The sequence below is a fragment of the Podarcis cretensis genome (assembly GCF_951804945.1).
Source record: "Podarcis cretensis genome assembly, chromosome: 2".
NCBI classification, from domain to species: Eukaryota; Metazoa; Chordata; class Lepidosauria; order Squamata; family Lacertidae; genus Podarcis; species Podarcis cretensis.
The window spans coordinates 75,507,364-75,526,580 of NC_137171.1; the positions used below are offsets into that span (position 1 = coordinate 75,507,364).

General features: G+C 43.1%; 1 long non-coding RNA gene across 2 annotated transcripts in view; it reads left to right on the forward strand.

Moving 5' to 3' along the window:
* Positions 1 to 18,324, forward strand: part of LOC307211037 — a 30,241-nt gene extending 11,917 nt beyond the window's left edge. Inside the window, exons 1-3 of one of the 2 annotated variants that reach the window (XR_013836255.1) lie at positions 9,496 to 12,070; positions 14,555 to 14,703; positions 16,101 to 18,324. This is a non-coding gene — a long non-coding RNA (uncharacterized lncRNA). Of the gene's footprint in view, positions 1 to 9,495; positions 12,071 to 14,554; positions 14,704 to 16,100 lie in introns of those variants that run through there. The other variant, XR_013836254.1, reaches the window with a different exon arrangement.
* The last annotated feature ends 893 nt before the right edge of the window (positions 18,325 to 19,217 follow it).

The following is a 19,217-nucleotide window of genomic DNA, read 5'->3' on the forward strand; positions in this document are numbered from 1 at the left end:
CACACTGAACAGACACATTCCTTGCCTAGCTCCTGGCATTTCATGTGGAGTATCAGATCAAGCAAGATACCCAATTCAGCATTCACATACTCTTTGTGGTTTTAATAAGCATTTTGCAAAAAAATTAAAATGTGAGCCTCTTTAGAGCAGCAGCAGAAGGAGACACAGAGGGGCCTTGCCCCACACCAAATGGAGAAATTTCCCCTCTAGTAGGATTGAGGCTTCCAGGCAAGTCCTTCTAATGCCTTCATCCAAGACATGCATTACAGCACAGTTCTCTCTTTCACATATGTACACACAAACAAACACACATTTTTTTAGGCTCCAGACTGATGTCATATCTTAATGGTATATAAATGCAATCAAATTTTAAGTTTGCCCCTCTCTATCCAGAACAGTTGTAATTGCATATCACAATCTATCTAGCAGTCACTAATACTGTCTTCAGTGCCTAAAGTGTCCTCACTCCTCCACTGCACTGCAAATCAGAAACTCTACTAAGAGTAGCAATTAAAATTACTGTTGAGTAGAGGCTAAGCTGCTGTGATTGGGTGAAGAAGAAAGAATGCTCCAAGTGGATTTTAGTGCCCTTCAAGAGTTCTATTTCTGAATTTAATTCTGCAAACGGGTAGTAACTTGCATTGGTACTTTTGGAAAAGAATGATCAGTGCTGTGCAGGGAAAACATCATGGGCAAATATGCTTTAGTTCTTTAAAGGTATGATTCACATTCTATTGACTTCCAGCACACAGGCTCTAAGGAAAAATAGACTGAACAGAAAGACTTCAAGGCTGCTACTATAGCTGATATCAAACTGGGGTGGCTAACATTATGTCCAACTTTTAATTAATCCATTATGTGGCATCTAAATGTGTGCTGTATTTCTGACCTGTGGCACAGATAGTCAGTTGCACTGGTCTGTGAACCCATTCCTTGAAACCAGGAGACATGGCTTAAATCCTATTATACCTTCTAAAGAGACTGCAAGGATATTCCTACAATATAAATCCAATTACTCCCCAATGACTCACCCTCAGGGGATGAAGAATAAATCCTATTACACTCACACACAAAAATTGTTCACTGATTCCCAAGAGACAGACAGCAGCTATCCTACCATAAAGTGATAGCGTCTGTACAGTGTGTATATCCCATTACTTTATGGAGACAGTACAGACTTAATTGCAGGACCAAAGACATAAATTCTAGCCCAAAAGGAGTGAAGCTGTACAAGGTGCAGTAAATGACTACTTACAAAAGTGGATTTGAGGCTGATTTCTCGGGGCTTGTGGGCCATTCCTTAGCAACCTACAAACACAGCTGAATGAAGTCACTTGCTACAGCCGTTATCATTTCCTGAATTATACTGAGTTGTGAGTCTTTCTACCGACTTCTCTGAGTCCTGGATATAATCCTTAAAAGTGCCAAAACCATCTCATGCCCTGGTGATTCTTAGGTCTTAGCCTAAAAAGGTAAAGGTAAAGGTACCCCTGCCCATATGGGCCAGTCGTGTCCGACTCTAGGGTTGTGCGCCCATCTCACTTAAGAGGCCGGGGGCCAGCGCTGTCTGCAGACACTTCCGGGTCACGTGGCCAGCATGACGAAGCTGCTCTGCTGAGCCAGCACCAGCGCAGCACACAGAAAGCCGTTTACCTTCCCGCTAGAAAGCGGTACCTATTCGAACTGCTAGGTGGGCAGGAGCTGGGACTGAACGACGGGAGCTCACCCCGCCGCGGGGATTCGAACCGCCGACCATACGATTGGCAAGTCCTAGGCGCTGAGGTTTTACCCACAGCGCCACCCGCGTTCCCTTCTAGGTCTTAGCCTAGAAGAGCATGAACGAGCATAAAACAACCCACAGCTGGCTTGGTATCTGAAAATCCAGTCAAGAACAAAATGCATTCCGTGCTTAATGTATAATTGCATGTAAAATAGTCCAACGCTGTGAATGTACATTTGCACTTTCAAATCCTAGGTACAACTGGAAATATCCAGTGTTGCATCAGCAGATGTGACAGTACAGTACTTCCCCTTCCTCTCCCTGCCCCCCAGATCTGCTCCATGGAGTTTTCCAATCCTGTATAAGAGATGTGGGGGCATGTGGGGAACTGTAATGGGGCAGATAGGCTAAGGGAAGTCTCATTGCTCCAATGGGATGACACTGTTTGAATGTCAGCTGATGTATTATGAAAATAGGATAGGAAACATACAAAAAGAAGCGTAAGTGGTCATTGACCGACACAGTGTATTTGGATTTTCTTGCTGTGCTCATACTTTGATTTTCTTTAAAATGCTAGAATTCTCATGTGCTCATAAATTTGTATGTTAATCTACCAGCTTCAAAGCATGCATTTTAATATACGCCACTGTCAATAAAGCTAGACTGAAAAATTAAGTTGGCATTCCTACTTAAAATATAATCAATCCTATAAACCAGAATAATACTTGACCTTCCAAAAAAGCTCTACCATTTGATCTACAGAAGCAATTGCTGATCTTCTTCAATTCGTGCAACTAGAGAGAGACTTTTTATACATTCATCAGGAAATGAAACATACAGGCTGAGAAACTGAACAGCTTCTGCTCCTCATTGGACTTGACTACCCTACCTTTGAAAGCTTTATTCAGATAAAGTAATAGCTCATTTGTTGTTGTCATTATCATCATCATCATCATCACCATCATTTGTCATGCAGAGCAAGGCTGCAAGTTAGTAATTTGACTTTTTCAGCCCCTTACAAAGGTATTCACTTGCAAGTAGGTTGACTGAACTGGCTCATCAATGAGGAACTTGCCCTTTAGTCTTATAGATTGTAATAGCACTGAAGTCTACCATGTTTTGGACTTATTCTTCAGTTTCATTTGGATTTTGTCTCGTGGCAGCTGCAAAAATCACTGTGTATGGTAGGAAAAACTATAAAGGGAAAAGAGAACCTGTTGGCTTCACAAAGCAGGGACTGGACATCACTGAACATCATCACCTGTATATCACGTTTCATGGTCCTTTACATTCAAATGTTTTAATAATTTGCTTCTTCTTACAAACTGTGCATTTTAGCTTATTTGTGCTATCCTGTTCTTCGCCATAGTCCAAATAAGTTTATGAGTAAGAGCACCGCAGGCAGCAAGACCTTTGTCCAAAGGGTGTTTTGTTTGTTTTTAAGCAGCAGTTCCCACTCTTGAAGAAAAAAAATGTCTTTTCTCCCCAGGAAAAAAAATCTAGTTTAGGTAGGCTATTATTGGGCGTTCATAAAAGATGTCCTAAATATGTCCATCTTGTCTCCTGTGCTTCATGTACTGCTGTCAATAGCCGTGCCCACTCTGTGACCTTTTCATGAGTTATTCTGTCAGTTTTGCTTTGAACAATCTATGTAGAAACAGAGTCAAGCTGTACATGTGTTGTATAGATTTGTTTTCCAGGGCACTGACAAGAGAATTTTGGATGTGGCTTCTAAAGATCTCAAGAGTAGTGCTCTTGCTCATCTCCTGAGCCTTTTAGGCATATCACAGCCAAGCTATGATCACTGGCTCTTGGTGTCCCAGCAATGAAAATTAAGTGATATGTGAAAAAACCCGTAATAGTTTTATGGAGTTTATTGCGACACCTTTCTGTCCCCTTTCCCCCTTTTCAAGTGCAGACTTCATTGTTAAAAACTTGAATGGTAAGTCTGTTGGGAGCTTTTCCCAGATTTGTTTAACTCTAATTAGGGCATTCAGCCAATGCCCCCCATCACTGAAGCAGTCGTTTTCGAAGGGTGTTTGTTTTTCATTAAGATAATTTCAGAATGTGTTAGACAAGGGCACTGGGGAAATCAAGGGGGCCTGTCCCCCTTCTATTTCCCCATAATGCTGAAAATCATGCTGCCCAGTCAACCCCAGAATTCTGGATGCAGAGACCCAGGTCAAGAGCCCTGTATGTTTTATGCTCATCAATTCAGTAGAACAGTGTTTCCCAAAACTTAGAATAATCATGTACCCCTTTTGAGAGTTTTGTCTTGCCAGTGTACCCCTTCCTGAACGAAGATGATTTGGCGGTATTCTTAATAATACTATTTTAGCTTTGAGTTGTTCTCTGTAACTAAAAAACTACCCCTATGATAAAGCAAAATATAAATTCTGCTGTGTGCCTGTTGAAACCTTTTCACATACCCCCAGGAATGGAAAACATCGCAGTATAGAATGCACATATAAACTTCTAAAAGGTAAAGGACCCCTGACAGTTAAGTCCAGTCGCGAATGACTCTGGGGTTGCGGTGCTCATCTCATTTTACTGGCCAAGGAATCCAACATTTGTCCACAGACAGTTTTTCCGGGTCATGACTAAGCCGCTTCTGGCAAAACCAGAGCAGTGCACGGAAACGCCGTTTACCTTCCCGCCAGAGCGGTACCTATTTATCTACTTGCACTTTGATGTGCTTTCAAACTGCTAGGTTGGCAGGAGCTGGGACCGAGCAACGGGAGCTCACCCTGTCACGGGGATTTGAACCGCCGGCCTTCGGCTCAGTGGTTTAAACCACAGCACCACCCACACTTCCTTCTTACCTGTGCTGCATCAGAGCCAATGGCTCCAGTTAAAACTTCTATGAAGGCTGCGACCATTTCACACATGGGTTCTGTTCCCAGCCCCCGCATGCGTTGTCAGAGTGCACACAAGCACACCACACCCCATTATGCCTGGTTCCCATTATGCCCCAAAGGACATGCGCGTCAGCAATCGCACATCAGTTGGACACAACTAAAATGGCTGCTACCTGTATATGACATTGGTAGGGTTGCCATATTTCAAACAGTGAAATCCGGACAGAAAAGTTATTAAGCCAAAGTTGTTGCTATATGTCCAGATTTTCTGGGACATTTCTCCAATTTCTGCCCGGACACTGCTGCTGACTGCAGTATTCTGGATGTGTCCAGGAAAATCCGTACATATGGCAACCCTAGACATTGGGGTGGGGGTGTAGGGTTAACACAGTTATTCCTTATGTGCTGTAATCCCACAACTGCTGCTCCATCACCACAACCAGACTGCTAAAACCAAAACCAATGCACACAGCAAGAAAGCAAATGCTTGATGAAGATTGTGTCTTAAAATCTAAAGTCAGAACATAGTATATTTCTTTGAACTCAAATTTAAGTTCCTTGCATTACTGAGAAGTAACTTCGGGTACCCAAGTGGGTGTTCTTATATCATCGGCAGCATGAGTAAGGATTTTCTGCAGCTTCAGTGTTTAATATTTATAGTGAGAAAGCACTTAGGCAAATCTATTTTAGCTATGTGTAGCTTCATAGGAAACAGAGCTTACTTGTATTTTCAAAATGACCACGTTTTCAGTGGTGAGGCCAGACTCTGGACATTAACCTGTATTCTTTGATGGCCCCTTGCTTCATGGAAACACAAAACCTAAGATTGTAAAATAGAATATACATGCCTCTTCCTAGGAATGGTTTCAGATTGAGCAAACCTTTGGATATAAGGCATTTTCAGATATGATGGGAGATGGTGGCCACAAAAATTCCTTGTCCCCTGCAATCACACCAACCCCTGCTTTCTTCTCCCATCTGCATGAATGGTCATTCTGTGCAGCACCCATAACCTATAGCAGTTTTCCCTTCCAAAAATCCAAAGCTGATTTATTTATTTTTGCAGTTACATTCAAATCCATTAGAAACTAAACTCCATGAAATTTCAAGCCATTTTTACACATTTTTAGTGGTGTGCTTTCACAGCACTGGCTCCAAATTAGTGTCCTCGTATTTTTTCTCTGGCTGTTTCAGTAAGAGACAACTATTGCTGCAGGCAATTTTTCCTCAAATCAGTCCTGTAACTGGTTGTTCAGTCTTTGCAGCTGCATTGCTAAGATGTTTTTACTATCTTCCTAGGTGCTTTAACGTGATGTACTAAGAAATATATACACTGTGCTGTAACTCTGGTCTCAGCTGAGGTGCCTGATGTCTTAACATGGGGTTAGTGATCCTGGCTCACCCATGTATTATTCCTCCATGCTTATCTCTTCCAGCTGTAGTGGTACAAATACTGTATCCTCCTTATGCTTTGCAGGCTTGGTGGGCTGACTTTTCACAGTGTGGGAAAAAATTGGAGATTCATCTCACTCTTCATTTCCTTTTTCACCCAAGACTCCCCTTCTCAGGGCTTCTTCCATCAGACTCTTCAGAACTTCATGGTTCACCTCCACCCTGACTGCCACTCTCAGTAACATTATTTCAGAGCTCTGCAGGTAGAAATGTAAGGATCCAATCTCTATTCCCTCCTGCATTCAAGATGAGGCAGAACCTTCGGAGGAATTCAGAAAGAGATATTTACTATTTTTATTAAAGAAGCCTCATTGACTTCAATGGGATTATTATTATATATTATTATGTTATGTTATGTTATGTTATGTTATGTTATGTTATGTTGTTATGTTATGTTATGTTATGTTATGTTATGTTATGTTATGTTATATTAGAGAAAGTCATGAGGTATTTTTGTCCTGTATTGTCCCCATGCTGCCACCACACAAATATTGTTCCTTGACCTCTCCTCAGCTGTAGGAAGTACTTTTCCTTATAGGGGAACCATTTTGCAAGATTTGCTCAATGAAAGATTTCACTCCTTGCTTTCTGGTGTTCTGGCACCTGGCACAGAAAACATCACTTCTCTCTCACATGCCTTCTGATATGTTTCCTATAATTTTGCTCTCAGAAACTGAACAGCACCAGGAAACAGCTTGAAAGTGTGGAGCAAATGTCACATAGGTCTCTTAAACCTGCAGAGGTGCAATTATTGCTAATACCTACTCTTGTACCTAACTGTGGTTAATAACACTAATCATACATTTATATAATACTTTTCACCCAGCAAAATCATAACATGCATTTTCAAAAGGTTCACTGACTCCTTGTTCAAACTGCTGCCTATACCACTCAAAGGCATCCACCTCTTGGGGATTAATGCAACAGCATCACACACTAATAATGTTTTGCTTTTTAAAGAGCTAATCTCCCTTCCCTGTTCGAACCTATTTTTTTCTTTTAATCAACCCCCTGCTCCCTTATTACAGCAGCCTGACTTGTTCTCCCGCCCCGCCCCACCCCCCAGTAACACCTCAGACTGAAAGTAATTAATGCGGCAATTAGTTCTAATGGTTCACAAGATTATCAAGCCTGGCTATTCGAAAAATATGGCACAATTGATGCTCCAAACAAAACTGGAGAGCGCAATGCTAAAAACGTGGATCTGTTGAAAATCGAGCAACAAAGGAATGTAAGATTCATGTGCTCTTCCCATTCAGACAAGACCTTAAGAATAATGGCGGAATCACATCCATTACATGAATGTCCAGTCCATTAGCAACATCCTGATGTGAATAAATGAGGACTCTGAGCCAAATCACACGTGTTGTTAAATGTGATGTATATGTGTGAATATTTTTTTTGTAAAAGTGTTCATTTGAAAGATTGAAAGGAAGCTTCTGTTTTCACCAGTAAGATCTTTCCTCCAGAGCTAATAGCAGCATGTGAGACAGGAAGCGTTTCCATCAGAACCAGGGCACAAGGAGAAACAATTAAACACACACATAGAATGCACATATTATAAGCAAGCAATACTCCAAAGTGCTTAATTTTTGAACTTGCCATTTAAATTGTTCCTTCGTGACAAAGGTTCCTGTTTCCAAAAAGTGAAGGGGTACGGATCTCTCCACCATGTTGTTCTTTGAAAGGGGGGGGGGGAGATAATGGATTTCCCCCTCCTATACCTACGGACTCCAGTGCGTGGATGTTCTTTGAAAGGGGGGGGGGGGAGATAATGGATTTCCCCCTCCTATACCTACGGACTCCAGTGCGTGGAAGGGAGAGGTCTTGTTCATTTAGAATCCCAAACAAGTGTTTATATGATGTGAACCAGACACTGCAGCTTTCTGGGCTGCTGTAATAAAAGGCAAAACAATGCGGGCAGGCCATGCATGCAGAGGAGGAAGAGGAAGAAGCAGCACCAGCCGACAGGTTTGAGTGTCTTTCTATTGGCCGCTTCTCTTCCTTGAGCAATGAGAGAGGCCTGATGGACAGAGGAGGAAGAAGCAATGGTAAAAGAATCATTGGGTAGGTTCACTGCCCCTCCCAGGGGCTCCAGATCCGCTGCCGAATCTTTTACCTGTGAATTTACTGTACTGTACTTTCTGTGCCATCCTTCAGATGTTTTGGAAAAGAGCATGGCACATGCTGGCCAGGGCTGACTGTCACAGCTGCATATTCTTTATTGTTCAAAAGGCACTACATAAGAGAACTTTGGCTGCACATTTCTCTGGGAGTCAATTATGTTGAATTTAGTAGGACTGACTTCTATGCAAAAACGTATAGGTTTGGACTGCATATTTCTTCCCTTATCCAAACATCTCGCAAATTAACAGTGTTGCAATATAATATTGGCTAGCTGGTATTTGTTATTTGGTACATTCAAGCATGATAGCTTCAATATTATTCCAATGTTTGTTTAAGCTGTTTGCCTGCTTGACATGTGAACAATGCACAAAAGCCTTCTCTACTAAACTCCTGTTTGTGTAGCTTCCACTGTTTCTCAACGAGGCTAGTCTCAGTGGACCTGCTTGAACGTTTTGCATTTTAAAGTTTTTATTTTATGCCTGCGGTGCAATATTGATGTCCTGACCCACAAGATCTGTTGCTTTTATATCATTTGATGGCCAGTTTTGGTTTTGCTTTTTCTGAGGTGAAACCCTGTTCATACAAACTACTACAAACTTGTGTGACTGTGTTTTAGCTTGACCTAATTGTTGATGCGGCAGCACTCTGTCACAAATGAGTGTTCAGTGTCACAAGGCCACATCTGTGCTTATTGGTATGCAGCGCACTTAATCGGCAGGTGCATTATTATGTAGAGCTGCCCGTGCCTTTTCCTGGTGCATCACAACACACATGGAACTGAAGTCAAGCGCAGACAAAAGCTGAATGCTGAGCAGGCAACAGTGACAGAGTTCACTCTCTTTCTTCTGACTCTGTGTATGAGGGCAGCTTTTTGCTGGCAGCCGCTTCTATTCAGGAAGTTTTATATTCTTTAAATAAGGGAGGGAGGACCCTAAACTTCTGGAACCACACTTTACAAACTCCAAGGTTTGGAATGAATAAAGGTAAAGGGACCCCTGACGGTTAGGCCAAGTCACGGACGACTCTGGGGTTGTGGTGCTCATCTCGCTCTATAGGCCGAGGGAGCCGGCGTTTGTCCGCAGACAGCTTCCGGGTCATGTGGCCAGCATGACTAAGCCACTTCTGGTGAATCAGAGCAGCGGATGGAAACGCCGTTTACCTTCCTGCTGGAGCGGTACCTATTTATCTACTTGCACTTTGACGTGCTTTCAAACTGCTAGGTTGGCAGGAGCAGGGACCAAGCTCAGCTAATTTTCTCTGTTAGCAAGCCTAAACAGTTTGTTTATTTTTAAAAGCAATTTGAGGCATGGATAGAAATTGAACAGCTGGTGGGTAACAGGAGTGTGTAGAGTCAAGGAATGATCCTCTTTTGAGAAGCAATAACCTTGGGGAGAGGGGCTGTATATGGGTCTCTTGACCCATTAATTCATGTCAGCAAATACCTGCCTTAGATAATCCAGAGGTGGGCAACTGTTTTCTGACATTCCCTTTGGGGCAATCTGTGTGTGTATGGCCCTATATGAGTGGTGGGCCAGCCAAAGTCAGCAGTAGGTGGGGTCAGGGTCAACATTTGGGCAGGGCAGCCCCTTTTTTTCTCTATCTCCAGCTCTTACTGTCATTCCCCACTTAGCAGGCTGCAGGAGAGAGCCAGATTGCCCTTGTCAGAGGTATGAACTGATCACTTCCTTTTGAAATTAGACCAAAGGCCACAGGTTGCCTCCTGTGAGGCAGTTCATAGCTGCTGCTGCTTGCTGCTGCTGCTGTTCTCCTCAGAGGCTGAATTCTTTATTGAAAGCCAGAATTCACCAGTGAAACAATTATAGATATTCTCCAAAACAAAATATTAGGCAGCACTACAGTTGCCTGGAATCCTCCCTTCTCTTCCCTACAATGTGTAATAATGAAAGGCATGATAAATCTTTTGTCCCACACTAAATCACTGGCAACCATGGGATGAGAAGGCACAAGATGACAGCATCAAGTCACATTACTAGATATTACAGAGGGAAAAGAAGAAACCAGACTGTGTGGTTAATGTTTTTGGCACCACCCCTATGTTTTTTGGCGATGTCTTATTCCACCCTAAGGCTCCTGTAGATCTTGCATCTTAGACCGATGATCTACATATGACTTCTGCCTTTGCCTGAATTCCTGTGCCTTTGAAGTATCTTTGAAATGGGTGCTGCTTGGTCTGAAAGCTTCTCTTCAAAGAGAGGTTTGGCAAGGTTCTCCCTCCTCCTCCCTTTTGAAACAGTTATTTTTCTCTGCCTTATTGCTCTGCAGAGAGAAGCAGGGTTCCAGAGAACTGCCCCCCCCCAGATACACACTTCTCAAAGTACCCCCCTCCCCATTCAAGAGTGGATTGAATCCGGGCCAAGTCAAACACGTCCAAAGGTATCAGAGCAACAGGTTGCCTGGACAGCAGCAAATCCACTGAATTTCACTGTCTTCAAATTCCCTGGGTGGCAAGCCAGTGTGTTAGAGACCTATCCCGTCTAAACAAACTCTTGAATGCAGTTATAGCCAGAAAAAGCCACTGCGCCAATATGACACTTTTCTCCTTGCAAGCTCTGTTCCTTGTGTGCATCAGGGTCATAACAGCCATCTGCCAGCAGCCAACTTTGTAACCTCTCTGTCGTCCATGCAGGGGAAGTGTAGCAAATTGTTTTGCGGTTTATGAAGCATCAACAAATACCTGACGGTTCTGTACCTTCCCTCCTGCCCTGCCAGATGCTTGGAAAGAACTGGAAGACTGTGCAGTGTAGCGGCTCTAAGAGAGTCCCCAAGTTGACTCTCACTTCTGCCATGAGCTCATTAAGTAGTCCATTAGGCAAGCCTCTCCCGCGGATTCAGTCCTTAACACACATACACGTGTGCATGTGCACGCACACAGGAAAATCTGCAATATGGAGGATAATATTTGACATGCCTTACAAGATTGTTGTAAGGACTATGGCTATATAATGCATGTGAAGTGGTCTGAACACTTGAAAATGCTACACAAATGTTTATTGCTGCTATTGCTGTTATTTACCCCATTTAAGGTGACTATCTCTTTCATATTGTGGAGAGAATAATTCTAGCTAAGGTGTGTAATGCTTGTTGTGTAGTCCAAATGTGCTGGCGATTGGCTTGGGTGGAATCTGAGGAGGGGGGAGTTCTCTTAAGACCCAGATGCTACAAGACAAAGCATATTGCTGAGAACAGAAGAGAAGCTTTTCAGAGAGGCTGGACACAGCACCACTGGGAACTCTCAAGAGATGCCCCTGCCCCAGGGTTCAAGGGCCATATTTTTTATATATCCTACTGAGGGAGGAGGCTGCCTTTTACTTTATTTTTTTGCCTGAGGACGTTTCATTCAGTATATGTATTCTTGTGGAGGTCACACATCACTGGGAAATGAATACGAAAACTGCCTGATACATGCTTTGTATACAGAGTGGAATGGTAGCATATTTTGTTGCTGTTTATCACAGAAAACAGATGTCATTAAAAAACACTTACGCCTTGCATTTGCAGCTGCAACCTTACTTCTTTTAAGATTTTTAACAGCAGGTTCTTAAAATTGTGCTATTGTTGTGTGTCCCCCACCATGCTGAAAAAAAGGGCCTGTTTATTTCAGCTTCTTCCCTTTGGAAGCACAAAATCCATCAAATTTGTTTTGACAGTATCTATCAAAATGACCCTCTTTAGAAGAGACTAAGGCTCAGTCTACACCGGCAGAAGAATGACAAGCTAGAGTTCTGAGGTGGTACATCAGACTGCTTCCGGCTGCAGGAAGGGGGTGCCATTTTTGAATGCTCCCTCATGCTTTTTTAATGCCTGCATGTAAAGAAACAAGATTCAGATGCTCTCTTCTTCTGCTGATTTTCAGCTTACTGAGACTTGTGTGTATGTGCGTGTTTTTACAGAGGTGAGTATTCAAAAATGGTATCCCTATCTGCAGTCCCATTACTCTACTTCAGAATTCTCTGTATTTGATTCTGGTTTAACGTTAAACACCTTTTAGTTTAACATCAAACACAGAGCCACTATTGATGTATAGGTTTGAGTGTTGGACTAGGACTTGGGAGACCAGGGTTCAAAACTCCACTCAGCCATGAAGCTCACTGGGTGACCTTGGGCCAATCACTGTCTCTCAGCCTAACCAACCTGACTGGAAGTTGTGAGGATAGCACCGTCTTTCCACACACACTACTTTTCAAGGTTAGCTTAGCAACCACAGTGCCTCTCATTATTAGGCTCAGTATTAAAATACATTTGTGCTAAGCTTTGAGCTTGTTACGTATGCCAGTAACATCAGAGGAAGTATAGATCATAGGACAGCCGTGCACATCATAACTGCTGTGATGTATTGCAGATAATTTACCCGGGTGTGTATATGTGTGCCTTTAACGTGTATGTATTCAGACATTACTTCCACACTTGACATGTTTCCTGAGGGAAACACTGGTGTAACAATGGCATTTCTTCTCACAGCTGTGGCAATGTGTAGCACTGTCTGTGGAGAAAGAGGAGCAGTAGCAAAAACCAGTACAAGGAGCAAAAAATGCCTGTAAATGTTTGCATTCTTTATCAGGAAAATGAAACGGGGTTGGAGATGGCACAAAACTAGCCTGTACCAACCAATTCACCCAAAGTCACCGATCTTTGTTAACTCAACAAAGCGGAATCCTACAATGGCTGCTGTAGAACTCATTGTTCTTCTAATGGGGCCAGCAAGTGTTTCCTGTAGGCCCCTCTGAGTAAATGGAGAGAAAATGACCTGCTCTCCCTGCTATTAATGGGAGGCCCAAGCTCAAAAAAGGGAAGAATGAAGGCATATTTGTATATATATATTTGTTAAAGACTGTGTGTACATTTGCATATGGGTGCATGTGCAAACATGTACGCTCACATGGGAGTCTCCCCCCTGCTCTGCTCCTGAAAATAGGCAGCCCCATAAGTAGACATCAAACGGACTCTAACAGAGTAATAGATCCCAGATTTCATTCCTCCCACACACACCTTCTTAACAGAATATCTGTGTTTGTTCACTCTGTTGTCTGGCTTCCTGTCAAGATATCCTGCAGCCAGCCTAGAGCAGCTCCTAATGGGCTGCCAGGGGATTTAGTCTGATACGAGTGTGTACCAGGTGCTGACAGCTTGCTGGAGCAGCTCGCTCTGCTAGCGTGATTGGAAATTGGTCTCTCATTTTCACCCTGTCATAGTGAGTAGATAGCAGAGGGATGAGCAGGGATGCTCTCTTTCTGTAGATTTCCACTACTGTGCAAGGTGGGGCATGGGAAGCTTCTTCTGCCTGTCAGTGATTTGCTCAAGCACATTTCTCCCCCTACCTCAGCTCTTGTCATAAGGGGCCAGCTCTCAGGTTACCCTTATCAAGCCACACAAAGCAGTCCCCCTTTGGGCAGCAAGATTCAGAGGCAGGTGCCATTCTCCTGCATCCCTCCTCTATCTCTGCATGCCATTTTTAAAAAGAAAGAGAAAAGGTCCCGTCTTGAGGTTTTGTGTTTGTGTTTTCAACATTTTCGGATGGGAAAAGGTCTCAGGCCAGCAGTGGATGGGCCATAACATTTAAATATGGCTGCCAGGTATTGTCAGCTTGCGCAACAGGGGAAAAAAATCTCTCCCCAATAGCTCCTTACATGCACCAATTTGATTTTTAAATGTACCGAAAGAAACCTTACTGATAAGAGGAGCCTTGTAAAGAGCTTCTTATGTGTTTGTCTATAGCAAATAAGAACCATTACCAGGTGAAAAGGAGGGAACCAAAACACATAGGTTCTTTCTTTTTTAAAGGTATCATGGGCTAAGTGATGGTCAATGAAGCTAGTAAAAAATTGTCTTAAAATGTTTGTGGGCTTAATTTGCAAGACTGCTGACAAGGGTATGGCCCAGGGCTCTCTCTCTCTCTCTCTCCCCCCCCCCCGGCAGAACATGCTGGAACTCAGTTCCAGCACCTCTCAGGTGGGTACCATTGCCATTCTCAAGTGTTCTTGATGAGTTCTGGCACCTCTTTTTCTAGAAAAATAGCACTGGTGTTGCCTTTTCGGGTCTAAAGAAAAAATGTCATATTGGTCTGGGTTTGGGTGTCTAAGATGGCTGGCAAATCCCACATTTCTGGTATTCAATTATTTTTGAGATGGTAAGGTTTTGCAAGAATGAATACAAATTTGTTTGCTTTAATGTCCTTCTGGAATATCTCTGAAGGGCAGACAGGACATTCCTTGGTTGTTTTTCTCTCTTATTATATATAAAGCTGAGAAAATTGCCACTCTAGGCTACAATCAGCATGAGACTTGTATAGTCAAGTGATAGGAGGGCTCAAATAAAAACATGTAAAAATGGAGCTGAACCGCAGTCTTTTGTGTGTGTTTTTTTCTTCTTTTATTTTCAGGGAATTGTTTCTCATGGATCAATACCATGTAAAATTCACTCAGGAGCCATATACAACAACACTTATGGGAAATGCACATATATGTGGGAGCAGAATAGTGGATAGAGATTTTGCAAGTAACTCTAGCTTTGCTGGCTGTGGGAATACTGGTAAGTGTTTAATTTTTAAAAACCTTTTTAAGCCAACTAATATCTAGATTCAGTTGTAATGTAAGGAGTTGTTTTGCTAATTTAGTTAATATAATCCCTTGCTGAATGAGATGAAGAGATGGGGCCTGAGCCTGCTCCCCTTTTGCATGTATTTCACAGAACAAATCCTCAGGTCTAATCAGTTTCACTTTTCTTTTTTAATTATTGGACAAGGGAGAGCAGCTGCAGTTTATACCTAGGAAAATACAGCAAATACCACATCCTGCAACAACAAGGACACAAACCATTACAGTGGTACCTCAGGTTAAGAACTTAATTTGTTCTGGAGGTCCGTTCTTAACCTGAAACTGTTCTTAACCTGAAGCACCACTTTAGCTAATGGGGCCTCCTGCTGCTGCTGCTGCCGCGCCGCCGGAGCACGATTTCTGTTCTCATCCTGAAGCAAAGTTCTTAACCTGAAGCACTATTTCTGGGTTAGCGGAGTCTGTAACCTGAAGCGTATGTAACCTGAAGCGTATGTAACCCGAGGTACCACTGTATATTAATACATACTCAAGAAACCAATGCAAGATCTGTGCTAATGTCACCGCAGCAGCAAGCTATTAGATGCTAGGAACCTTAAAAGTCGCTTTCTTTGTTTTAGAGACACTATCTACTGTATTCAGCCACAGTGAACTTTCCAAAGTCAAGGTGAGGGAGAACCTGTTTGGGGGTGCAACAGGTTTCTGTTCACACAACAGGACTTCACCTTATTACCCTCCCTGCTACAGTCCTCAGACTCTCAGGGTCTGGAAACCAAGCCTTATGAGGGAGTCAGGTATGCTTAGCCTGGAGAAGAGAAAACTGAGAGGTGATATGATAGCTGTTTTCAAATATCTGAAGTGCTGTCACATAGAAGATGAAGCATGCTTGTTTTCTGCCACTCCAAGGGGTCAGACCTAAACCAATGGATTAAAATTACAATAAAAGGGATTCTGACTAAGCATTGGGAAGAACTTTCTCACTGTAATAACTGTTTTATAGTGGAATGGGCTACCTCAGAAGGTGGACTGTCCTTCATCTGAGGTTTTTGAACAGAGGTTGGGTGTCTGTCTGTCAGGAATTCTAGCTGTGATTCCTGCATTGCAGGGGGCTGGAGTAGATGACCCTGGGAATCCCTTCCAATCCTACAATTCTAGTATTCTATCTGCTCTGGGAGCAAGCCCCACTTAATTCAATAGCACTTACTTTTGAATAGACACGGTTAGGATTGTGCTATAACACTTTCTTAGGAAAGTGATTTTTTATATATGAAATTATTAATCTGAAATATTAATATGAAGTATTAATATGAAATATTAATATGAAGTATTTAAACTATCTAGACCAAAATAACGACCTTTTTGTTTCCTTTTCAGAGATGCCAATGGATGGTGCGTCAAGACAGCCCCAAATTATTTTGGCCGCATCAAGTTAAAATGTCTGCGCTTGAGGCTTCTGGAGTGCCGGGTAACAAGACTCCAAAAAGTGACTCCATGATGCAATTCCAGGGTGCACATTAAGCAGAGGTCTGCTTGGATTCTTTGGAGAAAGCCCTTCCTTAAGGTTCCTATAGAATCCAGAAAGGGATGTCACAGGACAGCAAAGCTGTTCCGCTGTTCTTTTAATTTTTGCTACCTTTTAGGGGTCTTCTCTTTATTTCTACCATCTTGCCAAATATCCTTTCTTACATCAAATTCTCCTTTCACAACTCAAGAGGTTGCATTACCCCACAGCACTTTTGGCCCAGGGATTCTCCATGGTGACTGACTGGACAACTTCCAATACAGCCTACACCTGCCTTTTTGATCAGCTCCATTGAGAAATGCATGGTGAAGTCTGTGTAGCTACAACCTTCATGTTGGGAAGAGAAAAGAGCATCAAGGAAGGGTTCAGACAATGGTTATTTCTTCTCAGAGGCTCATCTTCTTACCGGATGCATCATTTGCCCCACTGTCTTCTATGGCTTTTTATTCCTATGTGATTATATTGCTAATTTCATATAGGGATTGAAGCCGTGCAGTACGCTGGGGGTTTGCAACAGAGGCTGCTCACCTTGTTCAAGTCAAAGCCTGCTGGAACAGCTCAGTGTCATTCATAAAGAGGAGAGCTCTCATACGCAGCCATTCACTAGTGACCATTCCTCCTCCTCCTCCGATGTTGCTGTAGCTGCTTCCCTTTGCATGCTGCCCGGGCAAGAGTGGTGCTAGGCCCAAGTACAAGCAGTGCCTTATTCTCCTACTCCTTCAGATAACAATTTAGAAGTGATGGGCATGATTATATGCAGTGATGACCTGCTTTCCGCTGTGGGGTGTGTGTGTTGGATTATGTATGCATGCAAACATGTAGCATTCCACTATTTAAGTGCATAAGAATGGCTGCAGTATTTGCCTTTAGTAAGAACCCTAAAGACTATGGAGGGAATGGAGGCAGGGAGGACAGGGCGGCCTAAGATATTTGGGTGCCTGAGGCGAAACGTCCTGCTGCTGCCCTTGCGATGGTGGGGGAGGATCTGCAAGAGCTGCTTCTGGAGGTGGGAAGAGATTTGGCAAGGGTATGAAGAATCCCTTGGCAAATCTCCCTTCCCACCCAACGGCAAAGCTGGGTGGTGGAGTTCTGCACTACTCTGCCCCCATTGAAGCCTCTGTTACCTGGATTGCCTCTCCGGCAGTGGCGTTTCAGGGCACTCGCAGGGGCACCACCTCATGTTTCCACCACCTGAGGCAGCTACTTCATCTCGTCTCATGGATGGGCCGGCTCTGAGGGAAGAATACTTTCACCTGCCCACACTCTGATAAAGGGCTGTCTTCCAAAACTGAATGGCACTGCAAAAATGTGATGAACCATGATGTGGGGTGTGTGAATGGAATCCTAATATGCAGCAACGTGCTCTCCAGCCACTTTGGAGGGCACCTATTTTGTCACAAGATGTACTATGTATAAAGATGCTTTAGGGTTCTGCTACTTCTACTGCAGCAATTCTTAAAATAAAAAGGGGAAATCTGAAATTATTATTGTGAGAACTCAGTTCAGTTTGATTGAGAAGCAGCCCCTCAAAGGAAGAATTGTCACATCCCTTTTATGCTTATTTTTCTCTCTCTCGGGGTAATTTTCTTCTTGGCCTGTCATTTGGGGCCAAGAAGAAACTGGCTGTCTTACCCCGAGATAATTGTCCAGGGCTGGTGGGAATAGTAAACCTTCTGCCTTGTCCGTTAGCTTTTCGGAAGAGAGCCTTCTCTAGTCAGATTCTCTCATATCTGGCCATCTGCACAGGTGCACCTTAAGAAGCTTGGCTTTTTAACTACAGAAAGCGTGCCTGGAGCAGTATATTCAAGCCCCTGCTTCTAAGCAGTTTTCTGAAGTATTCCTCCATCACCACCAGAAGACAAGCACACTCTGGTATTACACATGAAGAAAGGATGAGAGTTAACAAATTTAGGGGTATGTGTGAGGCTGAGGAGAAATGGTTAAAACTTTCACATTCTCGCTGGTGTCTTTGCTACATGCCTTTGTTGTATGGCAGGTTAGGTTGCTCTCTAGTTGAAGTTTTAAGGTCATAGAGTCCATTCTTCTTTCTAAAACTTCATGTCTTACTGCAGGGCCCATTCTGTTAGAGAGAGAGAGAGAAGCTGCTGGCAAATTATTGTGCCTGCGATGCAGTCTGATAGCCTCGGACTTCATGCAGGTTTAGGTAGCATTACAGAACTAGGGAAGAGGTGCACAGACTTTGATTCCTCATCAGGATTATATAATCTTTCTCCCAAGTTTCTCAAGGGGCATTTGGGGCTTTTTTTAAAGTATGTGTTAAATCTGTCACGTTGGTGCAAATGGGTAGAATTACTCAGTTTGCTGAAGAGATTATAGGAGAACCTTTTCTGCTCACTTCATAAAAGAAGGTCCCATTAAGCACCGTGTGAAATATTAGCCATTAATCAGCCTCTGCGCAGAATAAACTATCCATACTTATCATTATCTGATCCTTAATGAAGCGGTAATAGGAATGCCGTGGAGCAGGGATATTAATGTCTCCTAAGAGGCCCAAGCGATGGTAAGGCTAGAAGCCAAGGTTTTTAATTCAGTTCCAAAAGCTTCCATAGTTAATAAGGTTGCTACTTATCCCAACCATTAGCACTTGTTTGGCCACAAGTGTTCCTATTACAAAAATGAGCTCAGCCCTCAGGAAGTGCTTTGCCAGCTGTTACATTGCTCATCCTCTTTTCTGTCTGACTACATACTTCCTGGGGCTGAATGTGTGCCTGGTTGGCATCCCCATTCAAGCCACTCCTTGCTTTGCTTTCTTTTTAGGCCTAGATATGATGCCAGCCATCCAGCCACACTGAGAACCAATTCAGAATGTAAGCTACAACTCTCTATGCTGTAATACAGTCATAACTTTGGGTTGCAAATGTGATCCATGCAGTAAGCAGGTTCGCAACCCGCAGCGTTCGCAGCCTGAAGCGCTGCATCTGTGCACACGCATGATGTGCTTCAGCGCA